At 39.9% G+C, this 27,370-nt stretch overlaps 1 protein-coding gene across 1 annotated transcript in view; it reads right to left on the bottom strand.

The window, feature by feature from the left end:
* The window catches only part of LOC141806862 (leucine-rich repeat and fibronectin type-III domain-containing protein 2), a 233,779-nt gene that overhangs the window by 122,717 nt on the left and 83,692 nt on the right, over window positions 1-27,370 (bottom strand). Inside the window, exon 2 of the mRNA XM_074692550.1 lies at window positions 21,319-21,448. The gene's annotated coding sequence lies outside the window, so the exon portion shown is untranslated. The remainder of the gene's footprint in view (window positions 1-21,318; window positions 21,449-27,370) is intronic.

Raw genomic sequence — 27,370 nt, 5'->3', positions numbered from 1 at the left:
CCATTTAAGCTAATGCTAGCTTCCGGAGCTTAGATTCATTAGCTTATCTGTAATAGTTGAAATAACAAAGGTTGTCAAACGTTGTGCTGAATGATTCAGTGTAAATACTGTAGCTCCAAACTAACAGACACACTCTTGAAGATGGTAAAAAGGAGGTTATATTTTTGTCCTGACCAATGCTGATCCTCTGTCTTGTTGTCTGAGATGCTGATGCTAACCAGATGCTGTTTATCAGGTTTGAACTGGGAGCTGTAAATTTAGTCTGAAGCTTTTTATCGACCTTCAACAATAAAATGATTCATATCTCCCTCCAATGTGGACTTTAAAGACTTTTGGTGACTGAAAGATGATCTGTGATCTTTCTGTCTCCAGTTGAACTCAATGAGGGCAGCTCTTGGCTTTGGGTCCTGGGAGAGAAAGTGTAGTGACCTTTTTCTTTCACTAATTGCACATTTCACATTACTGATAAATTTCACTGATCATTGTCTGTAATGTTGAGGACATGACTCGCTCAGTGTCTGCTCTGTCTGTGTCACATACTATTGACTTTTGGGAAACATAAAATATTCACTGAAGCATCCTTGGTGCTGTCAGTCAGTGAGATATGAATAAAATGCTCTCCCCCTCTCTTGATGTAGCACTCCTGTTTGAAATAACTTGCTGCCTTCTGCTCACAGGCTGCTGGAAACCAGCTGCTGCTCGCAATAACAACATGTAGAAGCACAAAAATATCAGAAACACCCAAGAGAGACGTGAGTGAAGAAACAGGGTGTGTTCTATACGATGCCAGCTCCATGCATCAGATCCTGCTCCACATTTGCATGATGTGAGCCTGTTGTTGTCTGGCAGTATTATATATGCCACCACTTAATGAGATGGGGGGAGAAAAACAGTGCAGTGGTCTATCAATAGCTCCTTTGATCAATAAAACATGAAATGCTTTGTCAGCAGTCACTCAGCCACATTCTAAAAAAAGATTTTTTTTCTTCTTCTTCTGTTTGATTTGAGGATCTAGGCAGATATTTTTCCAGTTGATTTTCCTCTGTTTACTTATTTAGTCATTCAGTGCTGATCTACATTACTTTTAATTAGCTTTGAAGAATGGCAGCGTGCTTTGTTTTCAATGTCACTGACTTGCTGTGGCTGCTCAGAGAAGGTTTAACCCACTGCACTGATTTTCTTCATTTTACTACAAATGGAGCACAAGATGAGAGCATCCATATTTCACCAACAGCTGTCTGATGCTCACACAGCACTGCTCTTGCACACGTGAAATCTTAATTACTGATGTTTCTAACACAGGTTGAGTTCATTGTGACTCCTTGTATTATGTTTCACTCTCTGTAAAATAAATCACTGATGGCTTCATTCTGTAGAGGGATTGAGAAGCCATCACATAAATTGTTACCTGCTGTTTTGAGAAGTGTAATAAAATCATCTGCAGCAGTGGAGAATTACTGCGCATCATTAAATGAAAACTTCCAATGTGTCGTATATTGTTTCAGCCTGTAACTCCTTTGATGGTAACACGAGCTTTACATAGAGAACAATTAACCCAGCTGAGAGTCAGAGAGGGAAATTAAGAAACAAGAAAATAAGATGAGTTATTCTAATTACGGTTGTTAGCATAATACAAACTCCCATGAAGATGTTTTGCTGAAATTTCCCCCAGACAGCATGCCGTGTCACAGAACGCCCACACTTAAGAAAGATTGAGTTTTTCTCTATGCCATCCGCAAAACACTTCAGATAAAAACTCAAATATTTCAAACACTTAATTCAAAATCACACATTCAGAGTTGAATGAAAGAGAGTGTTAGGCCAGGTCAGTTGGTATCAACTTATAGTGAAATCCAGCCCCCACGTTCATGCCTTGATCTAATCTCAAGGCTACAGAAGAAGTATCAGATGTGCAAGTCGACTCTGAATGCATCATGGCCAAATGGTGAAGCTCATAGACTGTATAATAAATGGACATAATCTCTATGATGTCACACATTTGTTTCGGCTCTGAGCCTCCACACCAACAGCTACAGAGCACTTGCCTTTCAATCAAATGAGCTGTGCTTGTGATTGGACGAACTCACGTTCTTAATATCTTCTCAACTACAGAGTTACAACCCCGAGGTAAAATCTTTCCAATGTGGTGTTAGCTCCGTTAGCAATGTCTGTGAATAGCATGATACTACTCTGCCCTATGGTTTGCCCTGTGCTGGGTTAGCACTGCTAGCTGGTCTATCTTACTGGAGAAAAGTCTCACATTCCCTGTAACGATGGAGCACGCCAAAGTACCAGCACAATGTCCTCACCTCCTCCAGCTCATTGGGAACATTGGACTTAGCACAGGTTAGCCTAGCACCAACATGCTGCAGGCTGAAAACATCTGAAATCTTGTGTGTAAATAATGCAACCATGGTTACACATAGGATCTCTGGACACACAAAGGAACAAAGAAGTAAAAATAAGTAAATAAATAAATAAACAGTAAAGTAAACAGTTTAGTGTCGATGACCAACAAATGAATAATTACAGACTCCAAACACATAGGGAACTGAAGAGAAAAGGAAAAAAAAGGGGATCAAAGAGAGAGCTGCTGCAACAAGCTGCCACTCGAGTGGTGCTTAGCAGCCAGTTGACTACTGATAATATGATAACAACATAATATATTGTGTAGTTTCATGATCAGTGTTGAGAATAACATTGTTAAAGATAACAACGTTACTGACACAGTTACTTTTTCAAGTGACGGGTAATCAAATAAATTACTATTTCATATGTTTTAAAGCCATTACCGTTACGCGCACAGTGAAATGATTGTAATTGATTGATTAAATGATGTAATTATGTGTCCAACCTGGCTCACTCAGAAAAAGTCAACTTTTCAGAAACAAATATCACACAGCTACCTGAGTGTGTCTGTGTAACCTGCAGTCAGAAAGGATCTTCTGCAGCACCTTTGGATCAAACCAATTCAGGGGGGGGGGCACAAGTAGACAATTTGTTTTGACTTAAAATAATATTACAGATGACAGGACCACACTTAAAAATAAGGGGTTAATTAGGAGAAATTACAAGTCAGGGGTGAAGTGGGAGACAGGGTTAAAAAGCAGAAGAATCCCTTCTAAATTAAGAGTGTTGGTGGGTCTAGGGATGGGTGCCGAATTAGGTACTTTTATAGGTACCGACCGAATCCTGTCAAAAGTACCGGGTATCGATTCACATAAAACCAAAAGGTACCATGTTTAGGTACCTAAATGCATCCTTGTGACAGTGAGGGAGTGGAAGAGTAGAAGATTCCCCATGCTAGAAATAAACGCAGCATGGAAGGTTATATATTGAAAAATAAATATGTCAAATTGATAATTTTTTATATTTTATTATTAAACAAATTGATATTTTTTACCACATTAACATAAAAAAGTACCCAAACTTGGTACCGTTGAGTACCGATACCGATTGCCAGGTACCGGGCTTCGGTACTGTATCGTTTCAAATGTGAAAGGTACCCATCCCTACCTGGATCGCCCAGCCAGACACAGGATAGGAGCCGCAAATTTTACATATCCAAGTCCAGAGGTCCAGGTTAAAACTGGCATTTTCAAGGACATGCATGTGAACATTATTTCCCATAGCAAAACCAAAACCTGTTCCAAAACTGACTTCATTTGCCAAAGTTAAGCAGGGTGTCCGCGGGGTCTTAAAAAGTATTAAAAGATGATAAATCAGTTGTGGGAAAATTGAGGCCCTTAAAAAGTATTAAAAAGTCTTAATCCTAATGTTATGAGGTATTAAATTTTATTGGTATTCAAGCTTTGACTCCAAAAGTATCCATGATTATTTTCCTCCTTGCGTCTGTTACAAACTAACCTGACACGCCAGACAGACAGTTCCATATATACACCACGGAAATGGTCCATCTGGTTCTAAAATGTTTTCATGGTAAGGACCTTCAAAGATAACCACACCTGGTGAATGGACGTTCATTCTGCTTGCCACACTAACCACAGACCAGCATGAAGATCTAGAAAAAGCTTTAGCATCTCAAAATATCTCTCTCTAGGTCATAAGAGTTTCTCAAGCCTTCTGAGAGATTTTCTCTGACATTTGGTGACCTGGGATCTTGGATTCTTATGATTTAGAGAAAGCTTCCCCCAGATTCTCCTGATCTCAGTTGTTTTGGAACACATTTTCATTGTTCAAACCACCTTTTTACTTGATACAACACAACGATATAAGGTATTTACCAATACAGTTATGTAGCCCTGTTGTTTGAAATGTGACAACTAGCAAGTTGTTATTTTGTGAGGCACGGGACATATGTAGCGCTAGCAGCTCAACATATCCGTAGGCTAATGTGACAACAAACTCAGTTCGCACAGTAGTTTAGTAGCTGTCCGTATGTAGCGCTGGTGGAAAGTAAATAACACAATCTCAAGAATTTGTCCTAAATTTTGACAATGATGAAACAAATTTTTGTTGATTTTCTGCAAGTTGGCCTTAAATAACTGCTGTTACTTGTTGTGGGAAAGGGAATGTCAATTAACCTGCCTTTAGTTTCATTTATTCTTTCAAGCTTTATTCCTCCTCAGTTTACCTAATTCATGTTAAAATGCAAACTACAACTGTCAAAGATTGGTTGCTGACAACAGCTTAAAGTCACGATAAGGTCTTAAGACTTTTTGAAAGGTTTTTAAAAAAGTATACCCTGTTAAGGTTTTTCAAAAATAGTAATGCAATAATTACTTTCCCTGGTAACCGATTCTATTTATGGATGAGTAATTCAGTTACTAATTTCATTACTTTTTGGGGAGAGTAACTAGTCACTATGACTAATTTCTTTTTTTTAGGTAATTTTTCTAACACTGGTCATAACATATCATATTCTATCATCTTAATGTTTGGTAGCATAATTTTGTGTGCATTATTGTCTTGCAATCCTGTGTATCATAGCACAACATATCGTATCATATTGAAGTGTTGTGTTGAGTTGGCCTCTACCTCCTGGCTCATCGAGCTGGGAGATGAGTATCAGTTGTCAGGTGATCCTGAAACTCAGACGAAAAAAGAGAATGGTGTAAACACTGACAAAGCAGGGAGATCCAGTCCTGCTTGTCTCCCAGCACTTACATCCCAGCAGATGAATAAACACTTCAACACCTCACTGCAACCCTTGTAGAAAGTGCTGGATGAGGTGTCATATCCACGCCTCACTCTCCACTCTGTGTTTGTGAGGAGGTGAGCATCTGCACCTGTCATACAGACACATGCTACTGACTGTGTGATACACGCTACTGTCCATTTTCTGCTCTCAGGGATAGTGAGGGAACATCACAACATGAAGAATAGAGGAGTAGAAGAGTCACAGTGATCATTTTAAAGGGGTTTGGCTATATTTCTCTATACTTTGCTTTTGTGAGACTCTCTCATCTTGTGTTTTTAAGAGATGATCCACTTAGTCATGGACCTGAGAACGAAAAAAACAACCCAGCCAACACTTTCCACTCCATATACAGTAACTGTTATTTAACACTCATCTCAACAGTATGTAGGCAGCGCAGCGTAGTGTCTGTGTTCTTTCCTATTGTGTGCACCCATCTACAGCTCAGCTATTACTCATGCTATTGTAGTTTCACTTGTGCCAAACAAGAGACAAATAAATTTGAACACACAGTGCCTTACAGACTTACAATAGCGCGTAGACAGCGAGGCAATAAAGGATAGTAATGTTGGTCTGGAACGCCATGTTTCTTTTAAACTTCCTCTGATAGATTACAGCCCATGCTCTCTATTCTCAGCCTATAATTTTAAATTAATGAAGGCGGTGTTAGGTTACAGTTCTCTTTTTCATTTCAACTGCACCTCCAGGAACTTTTCTCTTATATGTTTAACACTGCTGCAGGAAGGTTAATGCTGAAACTTGAGATCAGATTTCACTTTCTGTTAGGGATGATGGCTCAGGAGTGATGCTAATGTGGGATGTAATGCATTTATGACTCAGTTACATCCATCCTGCATTTCAGGGATTATGTTACATATTCTGCACTTACCATTACATAACAAAACCAACAGGCTTTGTTTTTTGTTATGCATGTCCTCCCTGGAGGTTATCTTCAGTTTTAAGGGTGATAAACAATGTCAAAGTTGCTCTTAATGAGATAATTAAGAAATTAAAAACCCACAAAGGCTCCTGGATGAAATTCAGTTTCTCCCTGATAACACAACATCCGAAGCTTTTATTTGAGAGTATGAACCAAGACTCTGGAGCCTCCTGGAAGGTTGGAGCCTGCAGGATATTTTCAGTCCATCACTGTAAAACAACTTGGCTGTTCTCTGAAGTCTGAAATCCATCAGTGCTAAACATTTTGGCAGGCAGCAGCCTCGTCTGGCAAAGGTTGATGAGATGACAAATGAGTGTTTGATGATAATTGTTGTTCATAAGTTTGATGTGTAATCATGGCCGTGTAATCGTTTGGATTACTCTTCTTCATCTAATCACTTTGGTGCTCTTCCCCTCTGACATTGTGTCTTTGGATGCATGGAAACAGTCATCAGTGTTCTGGGTGTGCTGGATCTTTGAGGATTTCTACTGTGGCTGTTAAACAGAAAAACAAAAAAAAGTAAGGGAAGTTAAAAATGATTAGTCGTATGAAAGTACAAAGGATGAAATTACTTATTCAGACATTGGTTAGTGTAAATTCTTTCATCAAGGCTTTATGAAGCATGGAAAGACCACATTTTGATGATACCCTGCTTCATTATTGTTTTGAATGAGAAGCAGTATCATTTTTTCAATTATTCTACAATAAGTGTTCAAAAGAGTTGCCCCCTGCTGGTGATAACAAAAAGTGCAGGTTTGAGACTGATCCACTGTTTTAAATCTTCAAACTCTGAGGCCCCATTCACATGACGTTTCACCCTATAACACAGTTAAGAAAAAAAAAATAAATAAATAAATAAATAAAAACTGTGTTTACATGGAAACACAGAGGGACTGAAAACACTGTAGTAAGCATGCCAGGCCTGTAGTTGGTGCAATAACTGTCTTGTCCAGAAGCAGCTTTTTGTAGATCTCCACTGAAGTAAAGTGGGCCAATCATCTGATGTATTGGTGAATGCTAGGAGCAGAAGTGAAGCAACAGATGTTCATTTTGTTAAAGACAGTCATCAGATTAAGCAGATTGAGCAGCACAAGCACAACACGGTAGTCCATAATGATTGTAGCAATGATGTTGTCGTATGCTTGTATGTGCTTGTGTAAAGTGTGCGAGCGTGACATCAGCGTTTCCACTGAAAACGCCAACTTACTGATTACACAGCAATGGTGTCGGCAGTGTTTCAGAAAAATTCCACTCTGGAGGTCATTTTCAAAAGTTTGCGTTTTATGTCGGCTAAATTGCTGTTTCCGTGTAAAAAAGAGGCTAAAAGGCAATAAAACTTTTGTGTTTCATCCTAAAACTGCTGTTGTGTAAACAGCCCCTGAGTTGTGTTCATTCATTTATTCGTTCATTTTCTATACCGCTTATCCTGTTCAGGGTTGCGGGTGGCTGGAGCCTATCTCAGCTGTCATTGGGCGAGAGGCAGGGTACACCCTGGACTGGTCACCAGCCAATCGCAGGGCTGACACAGAGACAGACAACCATTCAAACACAACTACGGACAATTTAGAGTGTTCAATTAACCTGATGAGCATGTTTTTGGACTGTGGGAGGAAGCCGGAGTACCTCGAGAGAACCCACACATGCACGGGGAGAACATGCAAACTCCACACAGAAAGGTCCATCAGCCAAGCTAGGAATCAAACCAGTGACCTTCTTGCTGTGAGGCTGCAGCACTAACAGTTGCACCACCGTGCAGCCCTGAGTCGTGTTCGTTTCAAATGTAAAATGGATTTAACTGTGACCTGCCAAGGAACAAATGGTAACATGTATGTTAAATATTGTACTTGGTCCCTTTCAAAATAAATCTATTTGAATCAAATGATTAAAAAAGTAAATAAATAAAATAAACTGTAAGAATTACGCTAAAAGCCATTGTGATGACATGACTTCCTGTGAGGTGCTGTGAATAACCTGAATTTGGACTGCCCAAATTCGTATGAATGAAGAAAATTACATGTGAAGATTGCACAGTTTCCTGATTTGTCCAACACTCTACTTTCCCTTTTTTGGTTATTTGCAAGGGTTGAAAATCCTAAATTGAGCAAGTTGGTCTCATTGCAAGAGCCAATCAGAATGGGGATCTTCCAGTAATGTACGACTGACTCATCTGGGAAATATAGGACAATTTAGTGTATCTGTGTGTGGCTTCCCTAATCTCTGACATGGCAACAGACCAGAATGAGGTTAAATTGAAAGCCTAACCTCTTGCAAAATGTGGGTACACAAAGAAAAAAGGGAGTTGGTTGCAATACTCGACTCAAAACAAAACATTCACTCATCCTGTATGAGTAAATCTTGCAGTGTTGTAGCATGCTAGCATAGTATGAAAAAAAGCTAGCTGTTGATTTTAACCCAAAGCTTAGCTTCCATGCTGCTTTAGTTCAATGTTGGTTGGTTTCATTGCTGCACGTTTCCTGATATATAAAACTTTCTGTTTCAATGATAACTGAAGTTTGTCTGCATGACAACAGAAAAGGCTCACTGCTAATTTCAGTGTCACTACAAGGCAGGTAGTGACACTGGGTATAAACTATAGATTATGAGGAGGATATAACCACTGATAGAGTAAGTTTTGGAGAGAAATGTCTGTTAAACCTTGTTGAGAGGTGTGAGACAGTAGGAGTTAAAGGTAGAATAGAATAGAATAGAATAGAATAGAATAGAATAGAGTAGAAAAGAATAGAAAATACTTTATTTATCCCCAAGGGGAAATTCAGGTAAAGGTATGCCGGTGTATTGGGGTTTGCACTGTTTTCTGAGTGGTATAATCCTTCACGTGCAACTCATTCCATCAACAAAACAAAACAAACAAACAAAAAAAAAAAACTTTGAAAAGCACTTCTTTAAATCACAATACTGTACCAACACCTGACATATTTCCAGTAATTGCACATTTTTAAGCCCCAGGCATCCAAAACGTCTTAGCCGTAACTGTAATGATGTAAGCTCTCAAACAGCCTCCCTCTTCCCATGTGAGCCAGGGGATGAATGGGATTCACATCACACTGTTCCAGGAGACTCAGAAGCAAACACACTGGAGCTTTCAGGTCATTGAAAGATTCTTAGGAAGAGAAATACTCCACACGGAACTCAAACCTTCATCCCTGGGGCTTGTGCCACTGTTCATCACCCACAGTGACAGTTTTGGGACAAGTTCATACACAGCTGCTGTAGGAGGCTGCGCTGTTCAGGGATCTCACCATCGAGCAATTCTCTGATCAAAGCTCAGTCAAAGGAGGTAAAAGACATTTTACTGCACAGAGGAGTCAAAGTTACTGTTTCATCAGCTGGTTTTGTATAATCTGTACCACTGTGGGAAGCAGCAGATTTTGTTCTTCTGTCAGGTTTGATTCGCTTCTTTGAACCCAATTTGTTTGGGTGACGGTAAAAGCATTTTTTTTTATCCCTAGTCTTCTTACAGATCTCAGGAGAAAGGCCTCCGAGCACGCCCACTCTGAAAGGATATCTGCAGCCAGAACAATGCCGTGGTGGGATATTCTAAATCTGATGGCACATCACTTTTATTACACTGGATCATGTGCACAACTGTTTGATTTTCTCCCCGTCACAGAAAGTAAGCCTGTCGCCTCTGACTAAATGGAAATATACAGTTTTATTCAGTGTTCAGCAGAGCATCCAAGCAGGGGTCCACGGCATATACCTGTCCCATGATGATTTATGTTGGTGGTACTAAGCTGGTAGTTGTTAGGGGATAGAAGTGACAGCCTTCTGTTGTCAGTGGAAACATCATTCCTACATTTAGTAATTCTGTAGCATTTAATTGACCCCAAAAAGGAAATTAAAGAAGTGTGAGTGGATGGACAGAGAAATAAATGTATGAATCTGGAAGGGAACAAAAGCCTTTGGACAAAAGAAAAAAAAAAAAAAAGCCCAAAAAATTCAATAACAACACCCACAAGCATAAAAACCATTGAATACATGAAACAATAAACCCACAGACTGACCAGCAAATAAACAAAATAAATAAATAAATTGAAAAAACCTACAAATAAACAAACCCATGATTCAAACCACCTACAAACCACTGAAACAGCAAAATAAAATACAAACAACAACAAAAAAAAAATCATACCATCAAACCAGTGGGCCAAGAAACACACACACATGCCAGCAAAAAGAACAACAACAAACCTATGAACCCAGCAACCTACAAACCAGCAAACAAATGAAAAACATTCAACCAACCTACAAACCAATGAAGCAACAGACAGAGAAACAAACCAGTAAAAAACAACAACAACAACAACAACAACAACAACAACAACAACAGACCCTTGAAGCATTTGGCTCACAGAAAGATCACAGCAACAAACCTCTGGACCCAGAACTCCATAGACCAAGTTCATGAACCAGTGAACTCAGGAACCAATAAACCCGCAACCCAACAACCAACAATCCAACAAACCAATGCAACAACAAATGGACTAATAAATAAAAACATAAATAAAAAGAATCAAGAAATGAATGAGGGCTGCTCTTAGTGCGCTGGTCACCGGTTCAATTCCCAGCTTGGCTGGTGGGCCTTTCTGTGTGGAGTTTGCATGTTCTCTCCGTGCATGCGTGGGTTCTCTCCAGCTTCCTTGCACAGTCCAAAAACATGTAACCAGGTTAATTGGTCACTCTAAATTGTCCGTAGGTGTGAGTGTGTGAGTGAATGGTTGTCTGTCTCTATGTATCAGCCCTGTGATTGACTGGGGACAAGTCCAGTGTGTACCCCGCCTCTCGCCCAATGACAGCTGGGATAGGCTCCAGCCACCCACGACCTTGAACGGGATAAGCGGATCATAAAATGAATGAAGAAATGAATGACTCCAGAAACATACCGTTCCAGAGTACCAAAAAGTTCATGAACCACTGAACTCAGGAACCAAAATTCACAACCAACACCTGAAGCCCAACAGCTAACAAACGTCTAATCCAAAACAGCCAACCCCTGAACTAACAACGTGTCAAACCTGTGAACCCATGAAGAAAGATGAAAAATCTGTGAATATCCATTTGGTCACATTTTTCATAACTGGTTTTCTTTTTGGGGTTACACAAATTAAGTTTTTTAAAATACTTGTTTTGTTTTGTTTTTAATAGTTCACAAAAAGCCAAATGCATGCAGGCTTATTTACAACTTTGTTATATTACTGCTAGTGTAAAAATCAAACAAACAAACAAACAAACAAACAAACAAACAAACAAACAAACAAACAAATCTCCATTTCCTAAATAGGAAAAGTGAAAGTCCCTACCCTTTTCCTATTAAATAATCCCCTATCTCTTTTGGCAGCACCACAGTCAGATAGACAGATTTCACTTCCTCAATATGTTAAGGAGTGACATATTGAGATCACATCAATTATAATTATTAGCTTTAAGTAATAAAACTCAATTCAAGGATGGGCTGTCTGTGTGGAACAAGAGAGAAAAAAGAGAAGGAAAAACAGTGTGAGGGAGAAAGAGCCATTATTTTTTTGTCCAGTATTGATGTGAGAGGCTCAATCTATCTCCCCTCTGGGCACAGAGTCTGTTTTTGAATCAGCAAGCAGCAGCAGGAGAACCAGACATTTCTCCTCACTCAACACTCTGATAAATGTGAACATTATTAATTAGCTATTATCACTAATTCACTACATTTCATTGAGTTAATGTCAAATAAACTGTTAAAGCACCCCCTTTTTCTGCTTTCTATTTGTAGAGTGTGATTAACACACTTTAATCTTTATATCCAGAGCAGTGTGAGTGTTCATTAAGAATGATCACTTTAAGTAGCTCTTAAGCTGAAAGCCTTCACACACTGTTAGAGCTTTTTTCAAGGTATCTGTTGTAAGAGCTCTTACTATCAGCACCTTGGCTTGGGTCTTGATTATCCTGCTCAAAGTGTTAACTTTTCACTGGAGATCACAACAGTCTGACAAACGAACATCTTCCTGCCTTTTCAAAAGAAATTCAGGTTATTCTTAAAAACATCATTCCATAAGTTTCCAGGATATTGTATAAACCGTAAGTGAATATTATGTTAAAAAGGGAAACATCTCGTAGAATCTCAGTAGAGTCTTCAGCATTACTGCGATGTGCCTTTAGCTAAACGCTCCATGCTTAATTCTCAAAGTAGCTCTGACTTCATGTGTTGTATTCCTTCAACTCAGTTAAAATCAAGTGACCCTGTAATTCATGAGCATGGATCGAAAAATATATTGTCGTAGTGTCTCTGACATTTTGGTTTTGGTTTGTGCAGAAATCCTGCTCCTCAGGTCATTGTTTGACCAGAGATAACGTCCCTCGTCTTTCAGGTTCTTAACTTGGGGTGTCTGTATTTTATCCTCTATTGATTTAATAATACATACATTTTTTTCACATTTTTCTTTTTAATGAAATATTCATTGGACATCGTGATGTCTAACAAGCCTCAGTTCTTCTCTCTGGTCAAATACTTTTATCAGCTACGGACCAGTTTTGCTTTACTCCTGTGCTAACAAAAGCTAGTACTCATCACACGGACAGAAGCAGTCGCAAAAAAACCAAGAAGGAACAATGAGATCAGGTGTAGATATGTTGATCAATCCCAAATCTGAAACATGAAATAGGAAAACTACCTCTTGACTGGAGTGATATTGCTTCCCTAAAAAGTTGGAACAGAGCACTTTAAAAAGGTTTTTACAAGGAGCTTTCAATAGCATCAGGATATTGTTAGAATAGAATTGGTCTGTATAAATACAGCTACAATCATGATGAGATATGTGTGATGAGCAATTGGTTATACCAACCTTTAATAACTGCCAACACGACCTTAAAGGGACTGTGAGGGGGATTGTTTTAATAAGACTGCAGCGACACCTGCAAGTCTAACTCTCAAGTTTGAACAGACCACTGCAGAGTAACTGCTGCACATGGGTTGGAATCAACATTAGCATCAACAGTTTAGCTCGTGCTTTAGCCTTTGGCTTGTGCTCCATCTCTCTCCTGTTTATCTTTCTTCTGCTCTTCTGTCCTTTTTCTGCCTGACAGTTAGGCTCCAGTGTCCACCATCACTACAAAATTAATCACAGAAATCATTTTCAGCAGAGAAAAACACAGATCTATCTTCTCTCTACAAAACTTCATCAGCCAGCAACGTGTGGTCTTTAGCCGCGTTTCAATCAAGCAGTGTGGTTCGGCTCAGTAGGTTTGGCTTGGTTTGGTACAGTTAAGCCTGATCCTGTTTGTGTGTCCACAGCTAACTGTGCCCTGTCTTGGTAGGCTGCGTGTAAGCTGGATGCCAAAAGCCGCAGCTGTTAAACAATAGCATGATGCCGTAGCAGCGCAACACAGTTTACCCCGCTAATAAATCCAACAAAGAAGAAAAACACTTTGTTTCAGAGAAGTCTGTGTGCTGCCAGGAGAAATGCAGCTGCTGTTGTGGGGTAAGTGAAGATTATTTTGACCAATTAACGGTCTGCAGTGTTGTACCTCCACCTTCTGAGAGCAGATCAGTTCAGTCTGGCATCCATACGAAAGGGTCGCAAAAAGTGGGACAGCTCGTCTTGGTTATTTAAGGATCTGTCCCGGGATAAGTCATCGGAAACACCACAATATACTCGCCGTGCCAAGACAAACCGAACCAGTCTGCTTGGTGGAAACGCGGCTATAGAGACTTTGACATGAGAAATAGCATTTGGGAATAACCTTTACTGACTGGTAGCATAAATGGGCACTTAATCTTATTATATCTAAACTCAAATAACGTAAACCTGAAAACTTTAAAAAATGTTTCAAAAACAGAGCAGCATTTAAAAAAAAAGTGCATATTGAGACAGAGCAGAAGGTAACCAATGAAACAGTGCACAGGACAGTAACAGTGACACAGCAGGTAGGGTAGTGTGTGTTAGTGAGGCACAGAGTTTGCAGTCGTACTACTGTCAAAAATGTCCCCAGGAGGACAGTTTAGGGGGATGGTAATGTCCTTCTTACATATTGTATATTGAAAAGGGAATTTGATGAACCGCAATTCAGATAACTCTTCAGTTTTTACAACTTATCATTTAGAGGAGAGGCAGGTCTGAAAAATCCTTCCCTGTGTGTCATCTGATAGTTTAAAGACTGCTCAAAACAAATCTTAAAGCAAACCTCATGGTAGAGCTTGTAGTGCTACAAACTGTAGTTCTTTTAGCAGGATTTGTGTTTAAAGAAAGGCATGAAAGCATCTCCCTGATGTAAATGTAAATATATGATTCCATCACAGGGATCCAACTTTATCATAAATGACAGTCAAGTTAGAAAATCCATCTGAATACTTCCCTAACGTTTACTGAAACAGAAGAAAAGCCAGTGATTATAAACTGCATAAACACATCTTAAAGCTGGCAGTGCCTCCAGACCTCTGAAATAACATGTGTTTTAACTCATACCCTGACCCCAGGAGGCTCTTTAAGATGCTCACAGATCACAGCCTCTGCTTTGTGATCCCTGCCAACATCTTATTTACATCCTGGAAAGACGCCACGCACAGAGGAGGATCTCAACTATAAAGTGTAGAGGTCACCGAGGGTCGGTGAAAGAATATTTATTCCAACATTTCTGCTGTTCATAAAACACAACCTCTGCCTCTTCATGATAATGCCAGTGAGAGATAAATCCTATATTTCTGTCTGGTGCAGAATGAAAGGGGTTTGGTTTATGAGCCAATTTAGAGGAAAACACCAGTGACTCTTTAAAAACAGGAGCAGCTTGGTCAGAGGCCTTATGGTTCAGAATATGACTACAGAGCTTCTGTTATGAGGCAGTGATTCTCAGCCCTGCAGGGACAGAGATCATTCCAAGGGGTGCTAGATGGTTGGAGATAAAGATGCACGTAATAACTTAACTTTTACTCTGGAATGGGGCTTGCTTTTTAGATTCCTGTGCAGTGACAACATGTCTGCTGCATGCTGTCTGCACAGATAACTACTGTTAGTTTGACCTTTGATTTGACCTTTTGATTTATTTATTGTTCATTTTCAGTTATGAAGATAGTTTGAAGTTTAAATACATCTTCACTGGATGAAAAAGAAAAACAATATTGATAAATTACCTTAAGGATGCCAAAGTTTAGTCCCAATAAGACAACAATGCTTTTTTTTTTTTTTTTTTTTTTTTTTTTTTTTTCTTCTACGGTTGCATTACAAGCTGCTGGACTAAATTTCCATTTTTTTTTTTTTTTTTTTTTTACCACACTGGTCTCTATTTTCAAATACAAACATAAATAAATTAGAATATATAGTTGAGGTTTTTTTTTTTTGTTTTTTTTTTGTGGTACATCTGTATTTCAAATACTTATCATTACATGCATGGTTTGATTTGTTCAAGACAAAAAAGAGGGTGTATAAAGAGCAGAGTAGGTTTAAAATGGATCTTTGTTGGCTCATCCTGCCCATCAGTGACATTCTGATGACAATCAATGTATACCTGGGAAGAATTGTTTGCATATAAGGGCAGCTTAAAATCAGATAGATCTCAACATTTCACCCCACGTGACAAGTCTTCTCCTATAAACATTACTTTATCTTGAAAAAAATAAACTTTAACCTGAGCCTCATTCCCTAAACGAAATGAACTTTAACCCAAAATAAATCAGCAAAATAAAAACAAGTCAATGATCAGCAATCATTGCTCACTTGACCCAAACCCCCCAACAGAAAAACATACAAACACGCATCCACACAGACACCAGCCTTCCTACTGGCCATTAATGATCCATATGTTGTTTTGAAAAGGGGCAAAATCTGGTTAAAGATAAATAAATGAAGCTAATGTGGAAGTGTGCAAAATTGCAGTTTGTTGACTGTCTGCTTGAGGCTTGAGGCAAGCCAAAAAAAGAAAAAAATTTGCTATCTGTAAACGCTGCAACATGTGTGATTTGTTTTTTTGTTTTTGTTTTTTAAATCAGCGGTTCAGAAGGTGTTAAAATCCAGAGTTTGTCCAATCAAAGACACAACTCATGTGACTGACAGATGTGGCGCCCTATAACTGTTAGTATAGAGGCTCAAAGCTCCCTTTTCAGTCAGCAGGCCCCTCTGAACGACTGGCTTCATTACTCTGCATCAGGAACAGACGGTGATATATACAGATATTATACAGTCCATGGTTTCAGACTACCGTTTAATTTCTCCCTCAAAACTTCACAAGATTTATAATCTCCTTTCACTAAAAGTCACTTACAGCAGCTAAGTCCTTTGGGGAGTAAGCTAAATGTTAATTACACAACGTATCAAAGCTGTGGTATTCATTTACAGAGTAAGGACAAGGCAAGAAGAATTTTTTTTTAAATTTTGTTTTTCGGTGGAGACCAGAGGTTTTTGAGACACTCAGACCGACATTGCCACTTTCAAAGTCCATCAAATCCCCTTTCTATCCTCATTCTGATGTTCAGTTTGAACTTTAGCCGGTCATCTTCACCATGTCCACATGCATTAAATTGCTGCCGTGTGATTGGCTGATTAGATATTTGTGTTAACGAGCAGTTGAACAGGTGTGCCTAATATAGTGTCCCATGTGTTTAAGCCTGAGGGATGTTAGTATGTTTTTCACGTTGAGTAAATTTAAGGTATTCACAAGATGCTGTCCACACAGCATGTATTTATGTCTATCCGTCTATCTTTCCATATGTCCGTCTGCCTGTTAACTGATCCTGATTCAGGTGAAATCTCTGAAAACACACCCATATCTAATGCTAATAAAGCTCATCAAACATTCTCAGGAGACCGTTGATAAAAACACCCAGGTAGAGTCACACTCGTCACCCCAAGAGTATCTGTCACAGCTGATGAAGCCCCACACCCTGTGCCCACTCTGTGTAAAGAGAGGGGCGGTACTGGTCCCACTGGAATGAGCCTCTGTGTAGCTGAACTTTCATCTTAGCAGTTTATAAAGCCAAACACTTCAGCTCATTACATTACATTAACACTGCCTCATTGCATTCATTAGCTTTAGCTCCAACACTGCTGCTGCCCTGTGTCAACTGTCTGAGCTGCCAATAATGATTAACACTCCTCCCATCAAGCCAGAGGACACTCTCTGTGTTCATTGATGAAGGGATCTGACAGCTGGGAGGGACTGCAAACAAACACATCTATCACATCTAGGGTTTGAAGCCTCTTATACTTCAGCGTTTTCTTCATTTGTTCTTTTTCCAGCCTCATCAGATGAAACCGTGTTCAGAGTCCCTCAAGAATATATTGAAAGGGATGAAAAATGAAGCTCTCTGGACAAACAGGAAGATATGAGGGCATGGGAAAGTCCTCTCACACTCTCATGTGGGTCTGATGTCCACTAATTTCTCATTTATTTGAATGAGTACCTCTCCACCCTGACAGCCTAGTAGACTCCTCAGTCTGTCTGTGTTTCAGCTGACCCTGCTTGTCCTTCACAGTGCCCTGGGATTCTCAACCTATAAACCAGGTATTATTATCCTGCGCTCGTGACGAAACTTGGCAGAATATTCTACAAGGACTTTGTCCCAGTCATCAGTCCTCAGGGGAAAGTCACGGCCCCAACCTCATCTCCCGCTATCAGCGACTGTGTGTGAGACGTTCAAATCACCAGGAAGCTGAGCTGAGGGAAAGTCAGGAAGAATGAACAGAGGAGGAATTGAAAGGAGGGGGGTTCATAACCAAGTGAGAGAAAGATGGAGGACAGAGGAGGTAAGGACAGAGGGTAGAAGGATGAAAAGAAAGACATTTAAGAGAAGTGAGGAAAGAAGAAATCCGAGGAGGGAGACAGAAGGAAACAAAGGGAGCAGGATGGTACCAAATTAGGTACTTTTATAGGTACTGACCAAATTCTGTCTGTAGTACTGGGTAATGATTCTTTAGGTACGTAAACACATACTTGTGACTGAGAGTGGAAGAGTAGGCGATTTTCCATGATGGACATGAACTAGGGATGGGTACCTCTCACATTTGAAACAACACAGTTCTGATACCTGGTACCTGGCAATTAGTATCAGTACTCAGCAGTACCAAATTTTGCTACTTTTGTGTGTGTTCATGTGGTAATGAATATTAAATTGTTTAATAATAAAATATCAAAGGTTTTCAATTGAACATGTTTATTTTTCAGTGTATAATTTGCAATGCTGTGTTCATGTCCAGTAGGAAAACCACCTACTCTTCCTTCTCACAGTCACAAGGATGTTTAGGTACATAAACATGGAACCTTTGATTTTACATGAATAGGTACCTGGTACTTTTGACAGAATTTGGTCGGTACCCATAGAAGTACCTAATTCGGTACCCATCCCTAACATGAACACGGCATTGCAAGGTTATATATTGAAGAATAAATATGTTAAATTGAAAAAAATCTTTGAGGTTTTATTGCCAAAAAAAAAAAAAAAAAAAAAAAAAAATGAATGTATTTATTTGATAGGGAGAATGCAGTTTAACATGGTTCGCAACAAGGCATGAATCTGAAGTGCTGCACAGAGAGTTTATAGCGAGTGCTAATTTCCAACTCTTGTCCCTAGTTGGGCCTTTAAAGAACTAGATCATAAAATGTACATTTACCAGCAATAAAATGGAGGTAAAATAACAGGAAAACAGTAAAATTACAAAGATAACATCAACCTATATAAAAAAAAAAAAAATCACAGTTCAAACAGGAAATTAAAACATGGCTGACTAAAAATGGTTACAGCTCTGTTTTGCTTTCAGCCAGCACTTGACCTTAACAGTGAAGGATTATAAGTCTGTGTTCAGTTTGACTGCAGCTGGTAATGAATTCCAAAGTTTTCCCCCTTTAATGGAGAAGGCTGACTGTCCATATGTTGATCTGCGTTTTTGAATAATACAGTTTCCATTCACTGCGCTTCTTGTTACTCTGCTGCTGCTGCTGCTGCTGCTGCTGCTGCTGCTGCTGCTGCTGCTGCTGCTGCTGCTGCTGCTGCTGCTGCTGCTGCTGCTGCTGCTGCTGCTGCTGCTGCTCTGCCTTTAAAAAAATTGCAAAGTGTTTCAGGGGCCAGATTATTTATTACTACACAAACACACAAAAGTACCAAAAATTGGTACCTTTGAGTGCTGGTACCAATCGCCAGGTACCGGGCATCAGCACCATTTCATTTCAAATGTGAACGGTACCCATCCCCAGCCACAGTTCAGGTAAAGTATAGTGAGAGGAGAAGGAAGAGAAAAGAGGAAAAAAAGTGTTGATAGAACGTGTGAATGTGTCAGCAACAGGGTGGAAACAAAATAATGCAGAGACAGACTGAGAGAAATGATAGAAAAAGACTGATCCAAAGGTGGACAGAGAAGAGGAAATAATAAAAGGCAGGAGAGATGGTGATAGATAGAAAAAACAAGAATGAAAATAACAAGCTGTAGGGGAAGGACGGATAGAACAGAAGACCTTCGATCTAAGAGCAAGAGCAATCAAAGGAAGAAAGGAGGTACTAAGAAAAATGATTGAAATAAAGGGATAAAAGATGGAAAGATGGAACAAAAACATGAGGAATTCAGGAACAAAGACAGGAGAAGGAAATAGGGCTGGGTTAAAGGAACGAACAAGAAGGACGGAAACAAAAGACCTGAGGAGGAGGAGGAGGAAAGTACCTCATATCACGACCGAAAACACAGATGGGTAATTACTCGGAACAAAAATGGATGAAAACATCTGAGGGCAGAAAAAAAGGAGTATTGGAAGAGAGGAACGATGGATGAATGACGACAATGATTGAGGAAAAAAGCAGGAAGAAAGAGACAAAGGATCAGAAATGTAAGGACTGATACAAAGAAAAGGAAATGAGAAACAAAGACTGACAGAAGGGAAAAAAACGAAATACATGACTGGAAATAGAGGAAAAGGCAGAAAAGAAGCAAGAAAACTTGATGTGAAGAAAGCAGTCAAGAAAAATAGTAGAGCAAAGGAAATACGATAGAATGTGGAGTAAAAGAAAAGACGTTAACAAAAGAGCGGGGAAGAAAGAAAGAAGTGAGAGGGAGGAAGGAGGTCTGTGCAGTAAAAACAGAAGAAAGGAATAAATGTAAGAGAGGAAGGGACACAGGCCGGGGAGAGAGTTGACAGGCTCAGCTCATGCAGGTCTGATTGATTCCTGCCAGAGCTGTCTGTGCCCAATCCCTTTTTCTCCCACTGACTGAATATAAATGAAAAATGAAGCCTGATCGACTCGCTCGGAAAATAAATAAGAAAGAGAAGATGAAAAACTGCGAAACAAGAAGTTAGTGAGGTTATTGATGAATTTTGGCCGATATTTTTTGAATCTCGTTTCCATTTACTCTCCACCTCCGAGCAACTTTGAAGACACCAATCAATCTGCAGTGCGATCACACCACCGCGCGGCTCCATATGCTGCTGCCCCAACGCTGACACGTGTAGGCTGAAGAATTACACGGTAAACATGATCCTGTCAGGGAAGCAGCGCACGACTGACACTCTGAAAAGCTTTTTTTATAGAGGTGTCGATATCCATACAAAACCAGCAGACATCCTCAGCCCATCACCTCTTTTCATACACATCACTGCAGCACCAACGCTGCGGTATCGCTGGCTGGCAGCGCTGAACGAAGGTCACAAGTGGCTCACTCCTCTAATGCAATTAACCCAGTTTCTCAGCGAAGCAGCAATCTACGGGGAAGCAATTAAAACCCAAATTCTCCGCCAGTGTGTGGACTTCACAGTGCAAAGAAACCTTGGACAGCTTGGCGTTCCTTTGGATGCAGCGATGACTGATTATCTTTAGAAGAATGACAATTTTAGGAAGAAACAGAGGACACGATGAAGGATAATAGAAGCAACATGGAAAGAAAAACAAATCAGGAGGAGGCTGAGGGGATTAAATGGAAAAGAAAGGGGACAGAGACATTTGGGAGTCGTCAATTAACTCCTTTTTCTCATCTGAACTACAATTTTGTCAAAAAATCTATTATTCTGTGTGAGATATTGGACAAATTCCTCATTTATTCTCCAATTATTTGCTCATGGAGTCAAGCAGCTCATGCATAAAATCTTATCAACTCACTTGACTCCTCTTTAATACAAACACAGCAAATGGAAGGTGCCCCGTCTATTTATATGCTGTGAAACCTTGCTGTTTGTGTGTGTGTGTGTGTGTGTGTGTGTGTGTGTGTGTGTGTGTGTGTGTGTGTGTGCTTCTGTGTGTGTTGGCGCACTGTGTACTGACCTTGAATTCCTCCTGCGGGCAACAAACAATCCCAAGTCTTTCCCCCTCCTCCCACGGATGAGCGTTGCGAGGTGTCGTCTCTGTGTGTGCCGAGGATGAAGTCTTCCAGCTCATGTGTTCACTCTTTGACCTGCAGGAAAACAACGAGAGGCAGAGAGCGGGGAAGGATGAGAAAGTGCTCAGATCTTTGACAACGGCGTGTCATAAAATCCTGTTATTTTAGAAAAGGAGAGAACGTTGGGTCGGCCCCAAACCCTGCAGAGGTCTGGAGTCAGGATTCAGCATTGTTCTGAAGGATGCAACACAAAAAGGGAAAAAATGGCATAAAAATTTGCGTAACATTCATCACAACTCCAATTTTTCGCAAAAAAAAAAATAATAATAATTGCAGAGAATTAAGAGAAATAAAACCCTTGAAGTCATTGAGCTATTTTAGTAAGTCTTCACTTCAGCGATGGTTCAAGGAGCCTTTGTGGTTTTAATTGAGGGGAATTGGGTTATTTTAGCTCCTTAATTCATTAATCTGACTATTAATTTACAAAATACTGACTAAATAGTGTACATTTTCAGATCTTGAATTCATTAATCATCAGATAATCTTTAACTGATCCCAAGGGGAGAAATTTGTTATAAAGTAAAGAAGTACAGAAAAACAAAAAGATAAACTTCAACCAGTGAAGGACTTGAAAGCTGTTCAAATAAAAGTCCAATTTTCTTAATTAGTGTTTAGAAATTAGTGTAAAGAAAGTGAAGATTAGTCTGGAGGTAATAGAGTTAACAAAAACATATCACATCACTACAAATACACAGCTTTGTACTCCCCTCTGCAACTGCTGTACCCACCAAAGGTGACATTTCAGCAGCAACAGGCTCAGATTCAAAGAATCCAACAGGCTACATCACCATTCACTGCAAACTCATCTCTGCAACTCTGATTAATTTCCCCTTTTCATTATCAGAGGAATCACCCTCAAGCCTCAATATAACAGAGCTGTTTGTTGTTGAATCGACTCCAGCATTGATTCATTGTAAGTAAGTACACCTCCAACAATGCAACTACCAAAATAAAATGTCATTAATGTTTAACCTTAAACCAGCAATAGAAGTCATACTGAAGACCCAGGAGGGTTTAAATTGTATTTCTGTGTTAAGGACTTAGTTTGTTATTCAGCAATGTGCAGTTTCTATGAAGATGTGTTGCTCTTTCTGGTGCCATCTGGTATAAACACATTTGGAACACCATTAGGTGTCACATCTGGGAAAACAAAGCAAAAAACAGTAAGAATGATTTAGAGGTGAAATTAAAAGTTTAAATCCAAGAGCATTACATGCCATGCTTTTAAACACTGTGTGTGTAAACCCTGGTGTGACAAAGCTCACTGAAATTAATTTTAAAACATGCTCAGCTTCTTAGTTTAAATGACATTAAGTTTAAACCAACTGTTGGGATATTATTTTTTAATTGGTGAATTCATCAGGTGGTAAATACTGTCTGTGGGCTCTGTGAGTGGGATAAGTAGCCCGATCCTATTCTGCTTATTTTAATAATGTCTCATTCTTTTTCAAATATCAGTGATGACTCCATGTGGGACATGAAAGCTTGTTAGTGTGAGCAGCCTGCTGCCAGCAACCAATATGTCAGAGGAGCTCAGCCCACTGTGGAAATGATAGCTGTGAGGGAGGGATGGACCCACTGCCAGTAAAGTCTTCATCTCTACTAAAGTGATAATTTGTCATTAAACTACAGCTCCTAAAAGTTGGTGAACCCCATAGAATGAATGAATATTTGGATACAATACACCCCTCTGAGCCGAGTGCCCACGGCTATGCTAAGCTAGTGGGGGCAAAGTGTCAGGGCACTCTGTGGTCATAGACAACATGAAAACTAAAACAACAAAGATGCCTGCACATTTGCTGCATATGGTTGCACACATCCCCGATGGGTTGAAACAAGGAAACTAGGGATAGCCTTTCATTGGTGCTATACATACATATGTTTTCTAAAAATCAAATGTTCTGTCCTTACACCACATTTTGACGTTGACTTCCATATATCTATGGATCAACCCTGTAGTACCCCACTTGATTTCGATGCCATGGCATGACAAAACACCTCTTATTGCATTGTATACAAGTACACCATGGTCTCGGGGTTGTGGCCAAAAACAGTTTTATAGAAGGCAAAAAATGGCTTGAAAGTGCCCCTTATGGGAAAATGTTCCTATATGTTAGGACACAAACTGGGAGAGTCACAGTGAGTGCTGTCAAGTGATTAAAACATTGAATTAGGTTAATCACATTACTTCTGAGTGATTAAACATGTTAAATCACACACTTACCTTGGGCTTGATAAATCATAAAGAAAAAGGGAATTTATCTATTGAAGTACTACTGTTCTGTTTTCAGTAGTGCTGTCAAATAATCAGTCTAAGGGTTGCAGTGGTTAATCAATTATTCTGCACTTAACTTGTTAAACACCTTCAACAGTTCATGGTAACAAAAAACTTTGTGCTTCTTGATGAAGCCTTGTTTGATGCATCTTGAGAGGGAACTTGCAAAACCTTTGTAAAAAACTGTGTCTTTGATGGTATTAATGGGTCTTGAGTTTGTTGCAACCCACTCTGCAACTGTGTCAATTAGTCCGAGATAGACTGACTGAGACCTTGATGTTTCATGAGGGTGGTTTGTTACAAGTTGGATGACACATTAGCCAAAGAGCAAGCAGAAAAGAAAACTCAGGCCTGCAGAGTTCATGATACTTTACGTTGGTCAACTATTCTGCACTCAAATGTACTTGGATATACTGCCCAAAATGCATTGCCAGCAACAATTCAAGAACTTTGAGTCATTCTGTGCAGCATATTAGCTAATTGTGTGAAAATATTTAATCAGATTAACCATGATGACAGGATTAATCTGTGTTAATGTGTTAATTTTGACAGCCCTGATTGCAATACTTTTTGACATGATTTGATTTGATGAGCCATCTCTCTAAAACACAAAGTCAAATCCTAAATCCAAGTCCGGATAGGATGTAGCTTTTGTCACTGGACCTAACTAGGGATGGGTACTGAATTAGGTACTTTGATAGGTCCCAACCAAATTTTGTCAAAAGTACCAGGTACCAATTAACAGAACAATCAAAAGCTGCGTTTCCACCAAGCAGTCCGGGACGGTTCAGTACGGTTTGGGACGGTTTGGGACAGTTAAGCCTAATCCCGTTTGCATTTCCACAGCGAACTGTGCCCTCTCCTGGTGGGCGGCATGTAAGCCGGATGCCGGAAGCCACAGCTGTTAAACAATAGCACGACGCCGTAGCAGCTTACCCCGCTATTAAATCCAGCAAAGAAGAAAACGGGACACAGTAAACAAAGAGCACGGATGGAAGACATGCAGCATTTCGTCCTCTCTGTGATTTTCATGTAACTGTTACAAAGTGCAATCAAGCTTCTTTTCAGAGAAGTCTGTGAGCCGCCAGGAGAAATGCAGCTGCTGTCGGGGTGAGTGACGATTGTTTTGACCAATCAACGGTCTGCAGTGTGTTGCTCCACCTTCCAAGAGCGGATCGGTTCAGTCTGGCACCCATATGAAAGGGTCCCAAAAAAGTGGGACGGCTCGTCTCGGTTTTTAGGGATCCGTCCCGGGATGAGTCAGTGGAAACGCCGCTAAAAGCGCACCGTACCGAGATGAACCGACCCGGACTGCTTGGTGGAAACGCGGCTAAAAGGTACCATGTTTAGGTACATAAATGCATTCTTGTGACTATGAGGGAGTGGACGAGTTGGGGATTTTCCATACTGGACATTAACACAGCATTGCAATGTTATATATTGAAGATGAAATATGTTAAATTGAAAATATTTCATACTTTATTATTAAACAAATGTACATATTTTTTACCACAAAAAAGTACCAACAATTGGTACTATTGAGTACCCGTACCGAATGCCAGGTACCAGGCATCAGTACCATATCATTTCAAATGTGAAAGGTGCCCATACCTCGTCGAACCAAAGGTTGCATTGATCTCAGGGACTCCTGCACAAATTAAAATTTGATCTGAACCCCAAAACTAATCATTATTTCCTTGTTGTACATTAAATTATGAAAACAGGGTAATACATGTGAACAACTTAACATGCTCTGACTGCAAACTTGACATGCATCTTCCACAATCACAAGCATTTCCTCCCAGTTTGGAGGTCTATCAAAGCTGTGAGTTTCTGGTGTCCTTCCCTTGACACTGCTGCCTTACACCAGCACTAACCTTCATACTTTTAATCCCATCACTGCTCCAGCATCCACCTGCAGGCTCCAACTACAGGGTTTAAGATATCCTCTCCTCAGATGCTCAATTTCTGTATTTAAGATAAATCTGCAAGAGTGATGGGTTTGAAGCCTCAAGGCCAGACATAAACATCTAAAACCGCTAACATGAGAGCTGACAGGGGATGCAAGTATTGTTTCAGTGCAGTTTGGTATTATTGCATGATCATCCTGGTTTCTGTTTTTGCTAGAACTATTCTGCTGTAAAAGAATAAATGCACCGTGCTTTGGTCTGGATTTCATCTTACTGGCTCCAAGGGGCCTTTTCTTTTTTACTCCATTTCATCTTGCAAGAGAATGACCAATAGGTTAAATCTTTGATGTTGTATTCATCAGGAGCGGCCAGCCTTCAGTGTTTCATCAATACTTTGTTGGAGTGTTTAATGGAACAGGTGTAATTTACATATTACAACATATTCCAGGGAATCTTCAATCTTCTCCGAGCGCCCCTCTATCCTTGACACATCATGGCTCCACGCCGCGCTGCCCTGAAGGTCACGGAAAGACGCTGCTACATCATAAAGCCGTGGGTCAGCGTGATAATTGGGGGCGCCTCTTGTGCCACGCTGACTTTGCAAATCACTCCGGCGTGTTTTCAGGGTAGGTGCCTGAGGCGTACATCACTCAGCCACCAGCCAGCTTCACTTGGAGCTAAGTGCTGTGCCAATTATTGCATGACACCACCATCCATATCTGTTCTCATGGAAATTCATAATTTATGACACATCCTCTTTTCTGCCTCTAGGGATCTGAATGCTATTATCCTGCTAAAGTGAGATCTGATTGGGCAGCTGCTATCTCAGTCGCTTCTTTGAAGTCATTTCTGCAAGTTCCCCTATATAGTCGCTATAATGTATCATCGTTGAGCAGGGCAGACATCCAGTGAGGCAGAGCAACAGCAGCTATCTTTCTCTTAAAATGGCAGCTGTAGAGCTGTGGCTGAGAATAACTGCTGTAAAGTGTTAGTGCTTCTGCTGGAAAAGACCATACAGGATATCTGTTAGTGGACTCAAAGTCAGTCCTTTCATCATCCTTTCTATTAAATCTCCTGTATTGGACAGAACTTCAACCTGAAATGCAGGAGAAACAGCATTAACCAGTCTGTGCTTTGAGTGAGTCCTGCTGTACCATAGCTCAAAAAGGGCTGAGCAATGTTCACTTCTCATGTGTTTGGTCAGTGGAATACCATCAGCAGGAAAACAACCACATCATAAAAATCATGTTTAAAGACAGCAGGTCAGAGCGCTGAGCTAACCTTTTCAAACCTATGAACTTTAACTTGGTCTCTGTGGAGTGAAACGTCAGAGCTGCCAGTGCACGTTAGAGTCCATTTTAAGATTATTTTATTTGATTTTATATCTGTAAATAGTCTAACCCCATTGTACCTTTCCACGCTCCTACACCCCAACTAGGGATGAGTACCTTTCACATTTGAAACGATACGGCTCCTGGCAATCTTTATCGGTACTTAACGATACCAATTTTTGGTAATGTACTTTTGTGTGTTAATTTGTTAATACATTTAAATTATTTTTTTAATGATAAATCAAACTTTTTAATTTAACATATTCATTGTCAAGCTTATATGTGTTTATGTCCAGCATTGAAAATCGCCAACTCGTCCACTCCCTCACAGTCACAAGGATGCATTTAGGTGCCTAAACCTGGTACTCTTTGGTTCTATGTGAATCGGTTCTGTGTACTACAGGTACTACAGGTATCAGTT

Source organism: Halichoeres trimaculatus, unplaced genomic scaffold, assembly GCF_033239565.1.
Source record: "Halichoeres trimaculatus isolate MK-OKI-2021-1 unplaced genomic scaffold, fHalTri1.1 fHalTri1_scaffold_17, whole genome shotgun sequence".
Lineage (NCBI taxonomy): Eukaryota > Metazoa > Chordata > Actinopteri > Labriformes > Labridae > Halichoeres > Halichoeres trimaculatus.
The sequence above is the reverse complement of the archived record's forward strand: the minus strand, read 5'-3'. Positions and strand labels throughout refer to the sequence as shown.